Source organism: Trichogramma pretiosum, unplaced genomic scaffold (assembly GCF_000599845.2).
Source record: "Trichogramma pretiosum strain Unisexual culture from Peru unplaced genomic scaffold, Tpre_2.0 scaffold15, whole genome shotgun sequence".
NCBI classification, from domain to species: Eukaryota; Metazoa; Arthropoda; class Insecta; order Hymenoptera; family Trichogrammatidae; genus Trichogramma; species Trichogramma pretiosum.
Window position 1 is genome coordinate 2,035,420 of NW_019641686.1, and position 20,418 is coordinate 2,055,837.

A 20,418-nucleotide genomic window follows, 5' to 3' on the forward strand; every position below is an offset into this window, starting at 1 on the left:
TTGATATTGATATCGATGAATCTTAGATTAAGGTCATGGAGAAGCGAGCTCGATTGTTCAGCTCTGAACTTTACAGTCTGTACTTATAATAAATGAAAACTTTTCAATTATTCGATAATTCAAGGCATCAAACTCTCGAATGAAAGTAAGAGAAAAAAAGTATCATCTCCGATGTAATGCTCAGCAGCTCTCATTCAGTTACATCGTTTCTTTTACAAAAAATCATTCTTTGAACAATTCAGCCAGCTTACAATAATAATCCTCTGGGAAAATCTTGAGGTCGTCGGCAAATATCGATAACGATAAACGATCGAATCTTTGAATTCATTGAATTTTATAGTTAAACGATTATAGCTACTTAGCAGTACAGTAGCCCTTAATTTTGCACGCACAAGGTTTATGGCCTGAAAAAAAGTTAATAAAAATTAAACAATTGTGGAATATAATTATAAATCGATAATTAGGAGTAACGTAGCCGTACAGAAAAAAACGAAGACTAGACAGCACAAAGTCTATCCTGAAGTTGTCACCTTGAATTTATCGAACGCCAGTAGACGAGGCAATGGCAGAGTTTCAGGCAAATTTGCTACTAAGAGAACTAAAAGAGTGAGAATGGAAGTGCTTTCACTGGAGGCGATTTTGTAAAGACGCCTGTAACAATTTGTAGTAGGAAAAGTATAGAAGACGAACAAGTACCGAAATAGCTTTCAAGAGAGTTGTGACTTTCGTTCGGTTCTCTTTTTTTTCAATTTTTTTTGTCTACATAATACCAAGTACAATAGCCCTGGTAGAAATGCAACATTTTTTGACCAATAGTGTAACGCTTTTTCTCATATAAAATGGCCATTTAATGGCCATTCATGGCAATTGTCCATTAAATGGCCATTTTATATGAGAAAAAGCGTTACACTATTGGTCAAAAAATGTTGCATTTCTACCAGGGAGTGTGGAGTTTAAAATACACATTTTTTTTTGTTATACATATGATGTGTTCATTGAACTCAGTTTTTTCATCAACAACTATGTTCAAGTTAAAATTAATGATCAACTTTGTAGAAATAGGAAGTAAATATCTTGTGCAAAGCTTAATTTTTTTTTAGTGTTTAAATTATTAACTTTCAGTAAAATGTTATCATTTAATAAATAATCTTAATAAAATTGAACATAAAAAAGCTGAATACAGTTTTCATTTGTATAATATAAGCGATCAAATAAAATGCAAAAAAGAGCCCGCCCGAACAGGGACTTGAACCCTGGACCCTCAGATTAAAAGTCTGATGCTCTACCGACTGAGCTATCCGGGCTCGATGATTACTAATCTGGTATTGAGAATCACACGGGCATAACACTTAGCAGTCATTCCTACAATGAGAAAAGTGCGCAATGGACATCTACGCAACTAGCATAACTATACCTATATGAGCATGTGATTTAATGATTCTTCGGCATTAAAAAGTATCAAGAAGTGCCTTCGTTCTCCTTTTAGCAAACGACATGTGCTATGATTAAAATTAATTTTTATACAGAAAAAAAGTAAGTTATAATTATGAATGGTTTTATATTAATACATTAGTTGCTAAACAAAGAAATAAATATCATTGCTATTGATTTTTTAGGGCAACCAAAATTTCATATTTCTGCATCGTAATTTATTCATCAACTATTTGTAAAATTTATACTTCTTATTTAAAAACAGATTGTTAATTACATATCCATCTCGAATTTAAAATATTTTATCCATAAAAACTTTTATCGTCTTACTGTTACTGAGTCTAGCTGTTGACGTGATCATTTACTTGATCATTTACTTTTTTTTTAAAACTTTGAATTCGACGTCTTAAGTTTGTTTTGTCTCCTTATGAATTTTTTTATCTTTTTTCTACCAACCATCAACTATCTTCAACTGAAGTCGGTTAAGACAATAGGTAAATCATTATTTAGCACTACAATTTTTTGTATATAATTTAAAACTTTTATATTATTAAACGTGAATCTCGTGGAAGTATAATTAGATGTTGTCACATCAAGGGAAGTGAGAGTAGCTCAGAGGCTACAACAATCATAATATTCAAGCAAATGGGGGAATTATATTCCGCTCTCGTTTGTTTTAAATAAACTACGGCCTTAATAAGGCACTCTTTAAGTGTACAAGCGGTACGAATATAAAAAAAAGTGTACTCTTTTTTCCATATTAGCATGAGTTATATACCAATGTATAATGTTTTGAATGCGTGTGATGGTATGTGTGCCGTAAGCTTTCGCACAAGACACGTACGTGCAACATAAAAAAGAAAAGCGGTTAATAACGTAGCGTTGGCCACATCAGTCGCTCACTTTCATTCTTTTTCTTTCTCTTTGCTTCTGTTCTTTTTTCTTCCAAGTCATTTAAGCGCTTCATTGGCCTTCTTTTATCACCTTATATCATTTTCATCTCTTCAATACGACAACGACCTGCAACAGCAGACTAATACCGCTCTACCACTAGTAGTTATATATCGAACAATGCCATCGGTCTATCAGCTTTTCTTTTTTTTTATCTATATATAAACAGCAGTAGCTTTTCTCTCCGTCTCTCGACACACGCACGATATATATGGCCGATTCTCTGTGAAATCGAATGGCCAAAAAATTTTTTTTTCTGCAAATATGAAAAACTTGCTGTTCCCAATGTCAGAAATGTCCCCAAATTTTATTAGAATTTTTGGGACCATCTATCACTCTTTTTCAGGGGCCCGAAGTTGGCCATTTTAGGGTTTTTTTGAAATTCATGAAAAATCACAAATATTAAAATAATTCCTGGATTAAAGTAGAATGATTCAAAAGTAAAAGTGCCCAGCAACTTTTTTGTTGGAAATTGTCCAAATTTTCAGAAAAAAAATATGCCAAAGTGATTGGAACAATCTAGGTAAGTGTAAAGCAAAAAAACTGCCAAGTGGACATAAATGATGAAATCTAATCGAGTTCGAACCGGACTTTCATTTCCTAAACTATGTAAAAAGCTTCCCAAAGATGTCAACTACTGCCTGATAAAGTTTTGTAATGGGTCTTAAAGTTTAACTCAATGTAGACAATAATGTATGGCGAAAAACGTGCAAAAAAGGACTGAAAATGGCTGTTTTTGGTGATTTTAGGCATTTTAGGCCCACACACCATACCACCACCACCATACCACCACACATTGTTGTCTACATTGAGTTAAACTTTAAGACCCATTACAAAACTTTATCAGGCAGTAGTTGACATCTTTGGGAAGCTTTTTACATAGTTTAGGAAATGAAAGTCCGATTCGAACTCGAGTAGATTTCTTGTTTTATGTTTTTTTTGCAGTTTTTTTGCTTTACATTTACCTAGATTGTTCCAATCACTTTGGCATATTTTTTTTTCTGAAAATTTGGACAATTTCCAACAAAAAAGTTGCTGGGCACTTTTACTTTTGAATCATTCTACTTTAATCCAGGAATTATTTTAATATTTGTGATTTTTCATGAATTTCAAAAAAACCCTAAAATGGCCAACTTCGGGCCCCTGAAAAAGAGTGATAGATGGTCCCAAAAATTCTAATAAAATTTGGGGACATTTCTGACATCGGGAACAGCAAGTTTTTCATATTTGCAGAAAAAAAATTTTTTTGGCCATTCGATTTCACAGAGAATCGGCCATATCTATAATCGGGCTTCTAAACGAGTCGAAGAAAATAATACTTCTCTATACAGAGTTTAACGAGTGCACATATATACTAACTCGACAAAGAAAGAAGTACAGCTGTGGAGTGCGACTGTGAGTGAAAAGAGAAGCGAGAGAGAATACATGCTAGTGGTCAAACGCACTATACATAGGGGATACAAGCCTTTGTCAATGTGCAGCACTAAACAAGCTAACATAAAGCTAGTGTACTACCCGGTAGTTATCGGAATTGGGGATGCACACGCTAAAGTGAGGCGCGCATTTGTCACGCGTTTTGCTGAGCTATATATATAATATACAATAGCCGTGTGGCATGAATGAGATGGACTTTGTGCCCTGAGATTTGCTCTCGAGCGTTACAGCTGATGCTGCTGCTGCTTTGTGGAAAGATAATATGAGTAAAAAAATTGATCCATATAGACTTTGGCCATTTTCGTGCTGTATTTACTATAAAAACATCGGGAGCGCGCGACTATTGAGACCTATTGGAATATCTTGACATAATTGTCGCGCGTATACAAGAGCTAAAATAATATTCGCTGGAGAAGAATAACACACTAACACATTTTTTAACGATGTTCTCGTCATAGCGATGCACTTGAAAAAACTATTTTTATCGATTACCTACCAATTTCAACTTGTTTTTTTTTGTTTGTACCTGCATGTTGTAACACAAGATACGTACATGATGGATAATATTTTAATGCTCAACGATACTGTAGAAGTAAGTAACTGCTGATGCACGTTTCTCTCTCAATTACTTGTCTTTATTTTTCTTTTTTCGTGCTTTGCCTGGCTCAGACTCTCAATCAATCGATCTTTATCAGTAGGAATTTTTCACGCTCCAGCGCCGCGATTGCAAATTTCGCGTTTCGACGACGATGGCTCGGGCGCCGAGTACTATCCTATATAGCAGCGTACCAAGAGAGAAAGAGAAAGAGAGACAGAGTGAAAGGGCGATCATTATGAAAGGAACAATGGCTTGAAACAAGCGTAACTATATACCTCGTTCTCTCGTTTTCTCTCTCACTCTCTCTGTATATACGTACCCTCAGCAGCAATTTTCCTAGTTCAAACGGGCGCGCGAATTCTATCGCCCTATCCTTTTCAGTCTATAGATATAGGATAGGTATGACCCGGCATCGCAATTCGAACAACTCTATATACTCGGTGTATACACGCGTGTGCTCGAGTCTATGTCTGTGCACGTGCACACGCAGATAGACCAGGATAGATTCATTTATGTATATGCACGCATGAAAACTATGCCTTTGCCGTGACGGTGGCCTGCAGCCTAACTGTCCCAGCCACCCCCCGCACGAGTGGAAATTGAGCGTTAACCCTTTCTAGGGATTTCGTGTTATTGGAAGCGATAGTCATTGAGGGAAAAAGCATCGAGCGAGGCAAGCAGTTGTAGCAGAAGCCCGATCGGTGTAGTCAAGCGATCCCCGAATCGCTTGCATCTGCGTGACCTGGACTACGTGTACGTACGATGCTCGAAAAAAAATAGGACGAGTACAGAAAAACGGATGGCTGGTGATATTTTTAATTGCTCGGAATATTTCGAGATTTCGCGCAAGCGTTTGTGCGGCCAGATGTGCAGTGCGCAGCCTTCGATTTACTTTTTACTCGTAGCTCTAGATATGTGTGCGCTTGCGTGGTTCACGGATTATTTTCCTATAACGGCGTACCACTGCTCTATCGTTATATGTTGTAAGTAATCCTTTAAAATCCTTTATTCATACACTTGCAAAGAACAAATGGTATCTACAAAAGGATCAAGTGTAAATCATGTTTATTTAACGAAAAAGATTTCCTTTTTCTCATTTTGTGTGACTTGAAAAACAATCGTCAGAAACTGACATTCAGAAATAGATCGTTGCAAAGCGAAAAATAATTTCTACTGTCGTAAAAACACGTTGAAATTGTGGCTCCGATTTGACGATTGCTCGCAAAACAGCCTTCCCGCTGCTAACGGGTGTCGGATTCCCCGCAAGCAGAAAAAAAAGGCAAGGAAAATGAAAGAGAAGAAATTTAGGCACACGTCGCGACGGCAGCGGCGCGGCGCCGCAGATAGAGAGCAAGAGCGACATTTATATATCTGCGTGCGTGTGCTTTCGCTCGCCCATCTATATAGCAATACTCTACACGCGTTACATTTACAGGGCGCCTATATACGGTGCATAAACTCTCTCCAGTCGAGCTTTTGCGGGCGCGCGAGAACGAGTGCAGTAGAAGCGCGCGATAAAATATACGCGATAAATCACGAAACACGCCCGTAGGGCATAGAAGAGCTCTCGCTCTTTCTCGCTGCCTCTTGTATTCCCCGACTGACTCGTGCATGTGTGGGGTATGTGTGTGCGTGTGTGTGCAGCAAAAGTGGCAGAACTGAAAAATTTCGTCGTACCTTGCACTTTCTGCAAAAAGCAACCTCCCACCATTTCGACTTCTTATAAGCGTATAATTTTTTATTGCCGCGCGCGACGCGAATCCGCCTGTTCCACACTGTGCAGATCCGAGCGGCAGAAATTCAGCTGCATTGCAGAATCGAGTGATCATGGTTTTTTTTCCTCACTTGCCTCGTAAATAAGTGCATTCGCGGACCACTGTAATTCTTGTTAATTATATTACTGCTGAGCTGCAGTTCCGGAATCACCTCTAGCGAGCAAAAGAGAGGAAGAGAAGAGAGAGAGAGAAAGCTCAACGTTGCTTGATCCAAAATGGGAAACTGTGATTTTACGTGTGTCTGACGTTTATATATGCAGCAGAAGTAGCTTCGGTCGAAATATTTCAAAAATATCGCCCAGCGTATAATGATAAAATCTCATATGCGCAATCTTACCCTAGCATTAAATTGGCACACTAAACATGATGATTATGTAATCTGCGAGCCGCAGGCACATTTCACATTCAAACGCCACTTTACTATTTCCTATCATACACTCGAGGCACAGATCCATACTTATACTGCACTTTTGATATGCTTTTCGTGTATAACCCTCAGTGCTTTTTCTCGTTTTCTTCTGTACATGTGGTAGAAGCGCACAAGATCCAAAGTTAAAATTGCACGTGCTTACGTACATAGATAAGAGAACAAATCAAAGAAACAATGGCAATGCTATGGAAATTGGACAGGTACGTTGGTGAGAGTAAACCACTCAGACAACACACCTACTAGTTCGGCTGAAGCTCACGAGTTTAAAAAATAAAAGCCTCGAGACGCATAATCGCATTAAATTCTTATATTACGTCCTTATAAAGTACGCACGAAGAGTGGAATCTATAAAGATAAAAGTAGGTGGTAAAAAAGTATAAAATGTGGCAAATGAAACTAGGACAAATGCTAGGTGAATCCGTTGAAAAAGGTCTGTGAAACACCGACAACTCTACTGCCTCTTGCGTCATTGTCGTTTAGTTCTCCCAAATCTCTCTTCTTCTTTTTTTTTCTTTCCTGAGAGCTATTTTTGTAATTCAGTCGATCTTTCAGCGTATGATGTAAATATTTTCATGCATTTGATATTTATTATAATAAAATTCAAGATTATGGGTGTGGAACTTATAAAGGTAAAGAAAAAGATAAGAAAAGCAAAAAAATGCTTAAATAAGTGATTATAGCTGTACAGAGTATACACAAAATAAAATGGACATAGGGGACTTGACCATTGAAAAGTCTTTGCATAGAGAGCAACGGCTTCATCGGTCTTTTACGGTACGTATAGGTATAATCGACGTGCATTCAAGCTCAGTCTACATCCGGTATTCAGTTTGAAATTCAAGCGCGTTATAGCAGGTACTTTATGGAGTACATGGATCTATAAATCGTTTGATTAGTACATTTTTGGACGAGAAAATGAAACTTTTGGGTAGTGAATTATCGACGAAGGAATAGGAATTTCTTCATCGATCGATATGATAATAAACGTTTTTGCGAAAAATATATCACACGTATGTGCGTGTAAAAATAGTGCAAACTTTTAGCAAAGGGAGAAAAGCTGAGGGAGAAAATATAGACATCACACGAAATGAAATTTACGATGCGTGCATATACACAATCTTATATTCTATCCTACACCGTTTTCACGTATACTCGTGTTTCTTTCCTTTTTTCTGTGTATCCACGCTCACTTACATACTTGGACATTTATGTATCCCTCGCATTTCGCCTGATATATGTGGAAAAAAGGCAATATATGTATATAAAAAATGTCAATACACCGTGTGCTTATGTACACGATTTTAAAAAAATCAATTTGATACAGCCGGAAAGAAGCAGGGCTCAAATCGCGAGCTTATTTCTCGTAGTTACGTCCACATGTGTCGCTGTCTCTCTCCCTCACTCTGCACACGCGGTCCCAAGCATATACCATTACGGGAGCCGGTGGTAGAGGGAAGAGTATTGCCTGTGCGCCACCACGAAACGAGTAAGGTAAAATTGAATTTTGTTGGATAGCGCAAACACCTGTTATATGACGGACCGTTGTACAATCGCATGTGCCAAGGGTAACTGCTGGTTTCCCCCCCCCCCCCNNNCCCCCCCTTTTCCCCCTCATTTTTTTCTACTTCTCTCTCCTCTCTCGTCTTTCTATGTACGGTCGTTGTTATATTTTAACGACAGATTTTTAAAATTCCAACTTCTTATTCGCAAAAATGGTGTGACAAAAAAAGTTTACAGTCGAATTTTTATCTGTACAATAGTAGAAAGAGTTAAATAAGTCAGCCGTAATTATAAGACGTTTGAAAGATTATGTAAATTAGATTACTTGATAGACATTTCAAAATGCTTGCATAAAATTACCAGCAAAAATTATTTATGTTCAACATCGCAGTCACTACAAAATATATGCATATTATTTATTCAAAATTTCGTTTTATACATATTGCACTTATTTATAAATAATAATCATAAACTTTGACAAATATCTCATAGTAGTACGTTGCACGTGAGTCCATTTGAAAGGCAGCATCGCTCCGTCTAATTTAATACAACGTCCGGGGGAAGGAAAATTCTCAGCATCTGAGCAGCCGTGAAATTTCTCGACGAAATATCCATTTTATATGGGGCACGAGTATATGTATAACATAATAATATGTACGTCTAAGAGTACACCAGCAGCGAGAGTAACGATTCGCGCACATCTGGGAGCATGTATGTGTGTGCATTATAGCTCAAAAATGTTATACGCACAAGCTGCAAAGCGAAATATTTCGAAGAACAACATAGACGCGCACAAAGACGAGACATATAAGGGATACATTTTGGCACGTGAAAATTGACACTCTGAGATGTGACAGGTGCATCCTATACAGTGTGTAACTCGAAGGACGAGCGCTGGATAGGTATATAATGAAATTCATTCATGCACGAGGAACATTGTAAGACGTATCGAAAAAATGATTTTCTTGTGTGTTATACGTTAAGCAAAGAAGGCACTTGGTGACTGCTATATCTTTGATTTTGCATAGTGAGAACATTACGAAGCTTCAAATTATCACAAGCACGAGTATTTCGATTGAAATCCGATGAAATAATTTTAATCTATTAATAGACACAGACAGTTTCAAACTCGGTATTCCGTATGCCAACTGATGCGTACAGAGCAACATTGATAACATTTTAATGAAGTTTTCAGCCAAAAGTTTATATAATTAATATATCTTGCATGCGCTGAACATGCCCACTCGCTCTGGACGTTCGACAAATAGATATTATTAAAATAGAGAGCAGCGACATTTTAATTGTCAAACAGATTTATTATTGAAATGAATGAATGGATTAATACTTGACAATTCACAATTTCATTTTAATATAGAAAACAATGTTTAGCACTTCAGTGAAATAACCGTGTCTTCCATTTTTTTCAAATATATTTTTAATTATTTATTTAAATACAAAATGTGCAATATCATTTTATCGTTATTTCTGTAAAATTTTCCATTCTACCCTTAGCAAGGTTTAGCGTTTTTATACAGACATTAACGAATAGAGAATTATTACTCCCGCACGTGGTCACGTATCAAAGCTTGCGAGTAAAAAATTTAATGCACAAAAAAATTCTAAATTAAGCGATTCATTATGACAATTACGTTAAAACTCCATTGACTAGATTCCAAAAGCATAATATTGAAGCTAATAAGTACTTTTTATGTGTTATACGCTCACAGCAAAGTTTCAGGCGTTTTGAGAACTCAAATATGAAATGCGCCATGCACAGCAAAAAAAGCAAGGGAGAAAGTCAAAGCTTGCGAATATGTATATGCTTTTTCTACTGGTAAATCAGAAATATACCGTAAATACTATTGAGTTATCTTCTATAAAGCAGTGATCGTATACTTTTTCGTATCCGTGCCAGGGTAAATTCTGCCGAATACTAAGCTCTTGTCGATTTAATGACTCGCTGTAATAACCATTAGTTTCTTTAGTTTTTCCAAATAAGTACAATTCAACTATAAATTCGTTCACTCTCAGCTTTTCAATGTATTATATGGATAAATAAAATTTTAATTGCTTTATAAATAACGACTTTATAAAAAAAATTTGATTTCGAATTTTTGAATATGAAGTCAAAATATACACGATATTCATGTTTAAGTCGTGACTTATGTCGTCATGAGCGCATGATATATATTTATACGCACATATAACACAGACATATCAAGGCAAAAAGTAGGTATCCCGAGCGTCTCGCGCAGAGGAACACGTACTTAACTTATATGTTGCTCGCAATATATACAATGTTCGTGCAAGCACGCGTAGACATTCGTGTCGCGCTCATACACACACGCGCGCGCGCAGTACATATACATTTAGTGCATTATGAAAGCTTCACCGGCGAAATATCAAGTTCTCCTTTTCATCTCTCCTTATACCTCTGTGCGCCAGGCTTATTCTCGATTCTACCTTTGCGCTTTGCCAGTGCTCGCGATTCTTATACACTTTCGACTTTCGGCTTCTGGCATGGAGTCGAAAAAAAAAATAATAAAAAAAACTCATATACTGCAACATCGTCACGCGCGGCGCGATCTCTTTCCCAAGGATTCCAAGGAATTTTTTTCGCCTATGTGGAACTCTCTCTCTTTCTCTCCTTACATACTCGCGCGGCTAGGCTATAGAAGAAGCTCTCCTTTGCGGCGCTGCTACTTGCTCCCGTTACAGTGTGTGTACTCTCGCGGCAGATACATTTTTCTACTTTTTCACCGGTTCGACTGATCGTGTGACAGCAGTGGAAAATCTTAGCTTTTTCGTAAGCGCGTACTTGAGAATGAGAGAGAATATATACATCGGGAAATCCCTGGAAAACACAATTTTTCGAGACGACGGCTCTCGCTCGTGGTAAGCTCGTCGACGCGCGAGCGCCTAGAAACGGCTCTTCATTGCAGCTGCAAAAGCTTTAGTGTAGCTATCCGCTATAAGATAGTGCAAAGTGTCGCATCTGGTCGAGGCTTCGTTTTTCCCCCGCTTTTACTATTTTTCATCGCTTACTCTCGTTCATTTCTCGCTTCTTCTTTTTTCTCTCGTCTCTTTCATTTTTTATCCTCTTTTATCGTTGATTTGTAGTTCTATACATATATTTATGCTGCTCCTCTTCGAGTGCCTTTACTCTTTTCTCTAAATACTTTGCATCTGCCTCTCAGGAGATCCACGCGCGCGCGCGTTTTTCCAGTCGTAGCCTTTCGCGGGCAAATCCGACATTACTCCTCAGCTTTTTTTCCTCTTTCCCACCTCTAAGTGCAAAATTTCTCCAGGAATCTAATCTATTTCAAGTTTTTCTTCTTTCTCGTTTTGCATCCAACGACGTCGACGACGAAGACGCTATAAGTTATGCTCTTATTGCTTACAGCACGCGGGCGGATTTTCATTTTATCTCCCGAAACTCAGTTGAAATAACGTTTCAGCCTTCAACTTATCCCGTTTCTCTCTTTTCGAGCGATAGGAAGTTATTTTTTATACTTTTTATAATTTTTTACTCATCCTCGTAAAAAACAGCCCTGCAGTATCTGCCTGTCGATATTTAGCCTACACTCAGTCACAAAACGTAATACATTGCAAATAACAACATTAAATTTGACTTGTATTATAGTTACATGCACAGTATGTAGCTCAGCACTGCGTATGTGACTATATAATTTCTTAAATTCAAAACTAAAATTAGTTCGACTGCGTGCCTTTGGAAATTACTCGCGTGGGGCGTCGTGTCACGAGCAATTGTCGATGACTCGGCTGCTTCGCTGTTGTGATATTTTGATGAAGTTTGTAAATTATATTTCCAAGTTTATCATTGCATTGCGTATTAAGGCTCTCTGTCTCTCTCTCTCTCTCTACCTCTTTCTCTCTCGCGTGCAGAGTGCCATTGTTCATCATATGCATACTTTGAATTTAGTTTAGCCGATTTCGTTTGTTACAATACGAAAATTTATTCCCGATACACATAGCGCAGCTCTCGCGACATTTCATTGCGCGCTTGTAGGCGAGCATGTATAGTATACGATGAATTTATAGCAGCCACTCGTTCAAACTTTACGATTCTCTCGAGAAATTTAATCTAAATTTATTTTTCCGCTATTTTTCAAGCTTGATCGAGCTTGCGATTATATAATACGACGCATTGCAGGACACGTATGCTGCGTTTAATCGAATAAATTAAAATAACTCACGCCTCAACCCATTTTCCATCACTGCATGGGTATGCATCCTCTATGCGTATCCGATGTGCGCTCGCGTACTCCAGCTGGAACAGATTTCGTATAATGAGAAATCCACACGCACTGTTAAGTCTAAAATTGCGCAAATCTGCGCCAAAAATAACGCGCGCGTACATCCTCGTCGTGTATAATATATATAAAAGAGGATTGATAATTCTCAAAGGCATTTCACACAAGAACGATAGGATGAAAGATCACCAGGCATGATCAATCGTAACTCCCTACTGTATAGCCCCTAACTCGAATTGTACGTCCTTTGTGAACGCGTCGGACACGCGTGCACGACGCTTATAACTCGTTCGATAAACTTCTGGCGATGAGGATCTGTGCTCGGTTACACAAAAAATGAAGCTCGCTCGACGACTAGTTTTTCTCTCTTTTATCGGCTCGAAAACTCCTCACCGTCCGAGCTTGCAACGATCAGCTATATGTATGCTTTTTTCGCCAATGTCTCGTGTGGACGTGTCCCAGCCGCCAACATTGTCTCACTCGGGCTGAATAACGAGTTAAACGTCGATGTACCAAGAAAAAAAGATGGAAAATGCGATTGTTGAATGGAACTTGAGAATAATGCGATTTCAACACGAATAGAAATGGCCAGTGTCATCGATTGGACGCTTCAAAAGTGCAAAATTATTGCTACTCGAGATTCATAAAGTAAGCTTGTCGATATTTTTTCCATGCAGTGAAACATACAAGAGCGTTCAATTTTCCATCCACGAAGCTAATACACTGGATTATTTTAGTCTCTCTAGCGCTGAAAAATCGATTAGGTTTCACACTTTACTCTTACGCGTTGTTTCTCGTAGCTCCACACACTCCAGCGTACGTGCTCTCTATTTTTTTCATATAAACTTTGCCCATTCAGTAGCTCATTTTGCGCTCGCTTGTAAGTGTAACAAAAAAAAGGCAAAAAAGACTCGGAGCGCGCAAGCAGGAAGCAAAATTTAGTGTTTCATTTGGCGAAGTGGCACTTCTTTTAGCGAGTCACGGTACGCGTATATAGCTATTGCTTACAAGCTCCTCTCTCGCTCGCAGACTATGATATGATAGGAAACACAACTCTCTATTCGCGTTCTCCTATTCTATTTTATTTTAGTTCGCGTGTGTCGGCTGTACACACACACACCCATTTCTTTCTATATATGTATGTGCGAGAATTTCCACTCTCGCGCCCACATATCAGTTTTTCTTCGTTTTTCTATTTTGCTGTGGCCTCAAAAACTGCACCACACCTGTTTTTCTTCATTTGCCATTGTTGATCCGGAGTTTTCATATTCGTAATTTATTTTATATTTTATAACTTGAAGTTAGCCAAGCGCAACTATAAAGGGTAATCACAAGATTTTTTTAGATAAAGCGTCGTGATGTAAGCGCCTACAGCTACACATCAACACGTCCATTTTTATTTTTCGAAGCTCCTCGCCTTTGCTTGTGTAATCTAGGGCTTGAAAAAAGAATAGACTAAGCCATTTTCAAATGCCCCAGTGCTTTCGGAATTATCATTCTATCCTTTTTTTCTGTTCGGTAGCTTTATTCAAACTCGTTAGTTTTTGCTCATCTTTAAACGGTACACTTTTATTTTTATTATTTTTTTAAAAGTTGAAAATGAGCTTTTTTGCATTAGATCAGCACTTTTACGGGGCTTTTTCATTTCTCTCATCGATGATGAATCCGCTGATGGAATTGTCGCGTTCAAAATTTATACAAATATAGATCATGCCTCAGCTCATGCGTTCGTCGAATTTTTACGCGAAAAATTCGTTACGAGCCCAAGCATAACGCTCAGACGTACTGTACTCAAGGCATGAAAAAAAATAACGCAGGAATTTACCTTTTTTCGCGCGCGTCGCGTAATATATTTCACAATTTATCCCACGCTCTGAGCGAGAGAAAGAGAAAGAATTTCCAATATAGGTCAGGCCCGCGATGAAAGTATCAAAAACCTTTTCCTCTTTTATCCCGTTCTCGTTTGTTTTTTTTTACCCTTATATAGATTGAGTGCAAATGACTATAGGGTCGCTTTGGTACAGTAAATTTGTGAGAATTGGCCCCTGCCAAAGACATAAGTTAAAAAAAGTCCGAGTTTAGCAATGAGATAAAAGTATATATATATACGTCTCAACTTTTGCCACTTGTATTCACATTGGTCGATAGTTCCTCTAAAAAAAAAAAAAAAAAAAATTAAAGGAAAGAAAACAAAGCGAGAAAAAAAGCCAATTGCCTGGCGCGCCAAAAGCAAAAATACATTCATAACCTGCATTTTCCCATTGTGTCCCTTGAAATTCTGTAAAGGCTTTTCGTGACAATTAAGCGAATCGTCGTCGCAACAGTAGCGCGCTGACGTCATTATCCGTAATATACAAATAATTCAGCCCCGAGAGCGCTGACAAAAGCAAGTTCGACGATAATTGATACGATGAGGCGTTATTAAGAGTAATTAGCTTACAATGTTTTGTGCTGTAATTCATTTGACACACTTTCTTTAATTCAAATGTTTTCCCTCTCTCCTTCTGTCTTTTTCCTCGACTTCTATATCTTCGCCTGCGTGCGCGCAAAAGTTTGTTAACGTTCCTACGTAACTTCCTCCTTGGCGTGCACGCGCGCGTATAAAATGACTCAAAACGACTTATAATTTCATCAGATAAACCTTCCCCTACCTTCAAGCTTCCAACAAGTTGCGAACATCTATGTTACTTTAAAAAGTACTCTGGGGTGGAGCTCTCAATAAATGGATTCTTCTCAAAGTTCGAGTGTTTACGAGTCGAGGTGCAGCAAAAAAGGAACGAGGAAGGAGTTTTTCTAAAAACCATTTGGCTTTGATCAGATTATGCTTTTGCAATGTTTGAGAAATGATAAAAAAGTCGATACATAATTTAGCGCGGTGAATCAGCTGCAGCATGAAGCGGTACTGAAAGACTGCAGCATAAAAATGAGCATCTAATTAGGCCTAAATAAATCGAGAGCCGTTAACAACGCAGAGAAAGAGCGAAAGACAGTGGAGGCAGGTAAAATTCACTATAAAACAAGGCCTTAGATTGTAAAAGAAGTCTCTAAGTGTATTGCTCATGTTTATTGTATACTTGGCTTGTGCGCTCGCTTACGCTCTAGCTATACCGGCGTGTTGCGCGCTCAACCGGGTTTTGATAATAAATTCAACTCTTTCCTTCTTCCTCTCTCTGTATTCCACAAGCGTATAGCGCGTATATATACGCGAAAAGCTCGGGGTAAAGCTCAGCTGCGCGTGCACACACACACACACATATAAGCAAAGCGAAGCGCAGCATTGCAAATACATGATTGTTCAGCTGGCTACGCGCGGTGCGCGCAAGCTCACAGCCCAGAGAGCGCTTCATAGTTCTTTGAAAGCTCCGCGAAGCAAATCTTCGCGGATAAGTTGCTCTTTTCTCCATAGCAGTATATACCTAGTATTTTTTCCATAATGCAAAAATCAGAGAAAGAGAGAGAGAGAGAGAGGGGCGCGCACGCGAGAAAAAGAAGAAATAAGCGAAACGTGCACTATACGCAACTCTTCGCCTTGTATTATAACATATATACGGAGATATGCGTGCCCTAGCTAGCAACGTTGGCTATATTGGATACGGGATGCATGTAAGCGAGTTTTCAGCAAAAGCATCAGCAGCGTGCTCACAGGAAACAGCTTTCTACCTCTGCACAGTTTTTTTTCTCTTTTTTTTCTAGCAAAAGCAGGCGTCTCGCTATAGGCCAAACGAGTACTAGACCGTAACACACGCGGAAAACGAAGGCTAGAAAATATACCTCAGCTTGTATGCGTTTATACACACGTATATTTGCATGTACTACTGGAAAAGTACTACGACTAGGCTGCATGAGTGTGCTGAGCGGTGTACATCCACGCCTGTGAAAAGGGTGAAAGAGCTTCCACATAGCTATGACTACCTGTACGTGTATTATGGGCGCGCAATATGCGAAAAAGATAGCATACGTATATATGCGCCAGTGACGAGAGATGATGCACGCAATTTACCTACTGTAATGCTATATATCCGCTCTGCGCTGCGTGAAAGTTTTGCCGCTCCAGTATATAATATACGAGCAGAATTGAGCGATCAAAGCTTTTCCCGAAACTGAAGGGGGAGAGAGAGAGAGAGACAAGCGTCTATTTGATAGTTGAGGTGCAGCTTCCACCTAGTTCTTCCCGTCGTCATATCGTCATCATCGTCATAATGTATAATATTGAACGCGTTCGTATAAGTGACACGCTCTGAGCTACATGCTCGCTGGCGTACGACCCGCTCACAGGTATATATATTTTGCCGATTGAATGCGCGCAAAATTTACGCAGGTTATATTTATTTCATGTTCTTGAATATTTTATGTAATGCGAGATGATAATTTTCCAAGCATGCATTTTTTATATTTTTGTGTAGCATAGCCATGTGTGTGGCTTGACTGTTGCTGCTTAGACAAATTGAAAGGTACGAGTAAGTCAAATAGATGACTCTGAATGACTACATTGCATTGAAAGTAACATTTATGTCAAATTTCACGAGTATAAATTCGTACGTACGATAGCATAACTAGCTAATCATCGCTGAAAGTTTGCTGCATATTTCAAGTTTGACGATAGACATCAAAAAGTTCTTATTTTTCGTTTTTTTGTGTGTGGAAAAAATTTTAAATTAAAGTTCGTCTTATATATCGTAGGTAAAAAATGCTTTTCTCGGTTTTATATACATTCGAGAAAACTTTGATGAAGCGTTGTTTGCATCAAAATTTTCATCCAAAGAAAATCGGAAGTTTAGTTTTTATTCAACTTTACTTTTTTTTTATTCCGAATAATCATTCTTCTGAAAAAAGTGGTATTATGTATCCCAGTATCGATCCGTACGTAAATAAAAAATGTTTGTTTTATGTTGAGCGATATTTCAAAGAAAATTCAATGGCTTTTTCAATCGTTAACAACTAGTGTGCTTTGTGTATGTGTGCACGTATATGCGAGCGCGTGCAATAAAAATGACAAAAGATCGTAAAGAATCGATTGGACCCATGCGCGCAACAACTTTTTCTGTAAAAATAACCTCTCTTGTAATTACTCCAGTAAATAGCTAGCCGTCCTTGCGAGAAGAAGTTGATGAAGGCTTTTAAATATTAGCCCTGCAATCTCCGCTCAAAGTTGAAAAAAAAGCCGGTAGAACGAGAAAAAAAGGATGGAAATAAACAAAGCAAAAACGCGGGCGAGGGGCGTCAGAAGTTTCTCCGTCCCATGGAACATAATGCTGTTTAAAGGCGAAAACTTTTACTCGTCAGAGAAGCTTCGGCCACCGAACCACGAGAGTAATAGAGAAAAAGTGGTCTGCTACTCTCTTGCTGCGCGACTATACGTGTATGCGAGCTAGCAGAGGCACGCTGGAGAAGTTCCAACTGCATGTGTGGCAAGAAATCAGGCCAACGCTATGGCTAGGCGTGCACACACGCTTGTATATACAGCTAGCTTTGAGAGGCATAAAAAAATGGCGGATATAGAGAGAAAAAGAAAGATATGTTTATAAAACGTATAAGGAGACGCTGTAGAACGCGTCATCCGAGCCTCGACAAACCAAGGAAACATAAGCTCGCGCTTGCGTTTGCAAGTTGAAAGCTCGAGCAGCTTTCTGTGTGTGCGTCGGTGCGAGTGTATATCTTGCAGAGGTCCGGCACATGCGACACGCTCAGCCTAGGCTCTTAGGAAAGCTTAAGTGCTCTTTACGATGCTTTGCGCTGCTATCAAGCCCAGCAGAGAGAGAAAGAGAGGGAGAGAAGAGAAGAGAGAAAGGGACTTTATTAGCATGCCACCGCTAAGGCATTACCTTCTTCTAGTGCCCCTCCTCCTCCTCCTTCTTCTCTTCGTTGAATCCTCGACTCCTCAATACACGCTCTGCGAGCTATGTGTACATCTATATAGATATATAAGCGTGTACATCGACACGTACTATATATATGTGTAATACTCGTCGCACCATTAGCTTCGATTTCCCATCCGTTGGATTTCCAGTTTCGCTTCCTTTCCCTGGCCTCCTCCCTCGATTCTTTTCTTTATCTTTTCCTACCCCTTTTTTCTTTTTCACTCCAACCGATAATAATAGAAATCTCGCGCTCACACTGCTAGAAAAGTCCTTCCTTTTCTGTTCGCTTTATAAGGTGGTGTGCACGGCGCGCCTGGCACTACTGTGCGCTGGCCGGTCGTTCTCTTTATTTTTCATTCCTCTCTCTTTCTCTCTCTCTCTCTCTCTCTCTTACTCCAAGCTCAGAGCTAAAGGGTAGCAGCTGCAGCAGTGCTACCGTACCATTATGGGAGTGCAGAGATTTCTCTCTTCTTACCCTCTTTCTCACTCACTAGCGAACGGTCCGCAGAGAGACAGAGAGAAGAGGGGGGAAAAAAGCAACGAGAATAAATGCGGTAAGAGATAAGTAAAGACATTAAGCTGGAAATAAGAACGATGGAAATATTTCGATATTGATATCTAAACTTTCATCGGGTCGAGTTTTACAATTAAAACGCATAAGAATATTTATTGGCCGGATTGGTTTCACTGATGATCATGCATAATAATAATAATCCTTGCTTCCTTTACAAAATATATCCTCGGCCTCGACTCGACTATTGATGGGGAAAGTATTCATTCTAGTGAATATATTTTTTCTGACTATGTATTAAAAAACAACTTTTCTCTGGGAATAACTACTTTCATATTTATTATAATAGAGCAATTGAGGTTTTTGTCAGACTATTCCGTACAAACTGACTTGAGAGCAAAAATTGTTACACGAGAAAAAGCCTCAATTATACATATATTGCTTTCGCACAGCGAGACGCATAGAAATATAGTTGCGGTTTACATTTAGATTACACGGGATGAGCAGTGTGTATGAATAAATCTAAAAAGATTCTAATGTTTATTCATGAGTGAAAGGGCACAAAACAATAACGTGAAAATTGATTATAATAATAAACGTGTTGTCGCACGCTTCCAGTGCACTCGTATAGCGCTGAAAATGGTACTTTTTCGATTATTCATTAATACACCCGCATCACTTTTTTAACCCTGTCTTTCTCTCTCTTTTCTCCCTTGAGCGTGATAGGCGAGGTGAAAAATTGTCGACGGGTCAATAACTCGTATATTCAAGAACTATCGGGCTCGCACCAAGGCGCGCAAGCAAGCGGACATCGCGTCGCACACGTAATACATATAGGTGTAGGCACCTATCGTATCAGTTGGTATATACTGGCAACGAATCGTACGACTGGAACAAGCTTTCACGGTATATGGGATTAGAATGATTTAAGCAAGGTATTTTAAATCATCTTTGCGCGGCACTTGATTTAGAGCATAAAAAAGCCGGTAATTTACGGACGCTCGGTAGTGTAACGGCCCGAGAAGAGAGAGACCAGTCGAGAAACGAAATAACCCGTGGGCGTAAGCGGGTGTGCAGCCTTATAACAGCGCCTGTACGCTTATATGGTTGCTTATAAAATTTGGGATAACAAAAATTTACTATATGATTGACGCGTAGTGCCTACATGCGCGATGCAAGTGGAGTGTGTCAGCGTAGCATCAGTCGCTATCCATATGGGGGCTTTCGAGTTTTCAGGGGCTCGCGATTCTTACCTACATTCAGAATTTTATAGGCCCGTGAGTTCTTGCTACTCTGAAGCACGTGCGTGCTTGCGAAAAATTGGGTATTATAATTGATCGATTTTTCCGCCTTACAAGTGTATCGAAAAATAAGAAACACTAGAAAGGTATGATACTGCGTTATCACACGTACAGAACTAATTCGTAAAGTAAAATGTTGACTAATTCGATTTAGATGAGTATAGAGCGTAGCTAAACTACCACTTAACCCGTTTCGGGCCAAACGGACGAAATTTTAGTTATTTTTTCATTCGCTGTAAACTCTGTGAAAAAATTATGTCAGAAATGTCAGAACAGTCATAACCGACGTAAAATTTTATGAACTTTTCGAATCCGGCGTCAGAATTGTCAAAAAAGTTGATGCGTAAAAGTTATG

The 20,418-nt window shown here is 38.8% G+C and overlaps 1 protein-coding gene and 1 non-coding gene across 2 annotated transcripts in view; one reads left to right on the forward strand and one right to left on the reverse strand.

Annotated features, from left to right (window-relative positions):
- LOC106649904 (zwei Ig domain protein zig-8-like) overlaps positions 1-20,418 on the forward strand; it is a 248,372-nt gene that overhangs the window by 187,043 nt on the left and 40,911 nt on the right. The window lies entirely within an intron of this gene.
- Positions 1,232-1,304, reverse strand: Trnak-uuu. Its single transcript has one exon. It is a non-coding gene; the product is annotated as a tRNA-Lys (tRNA).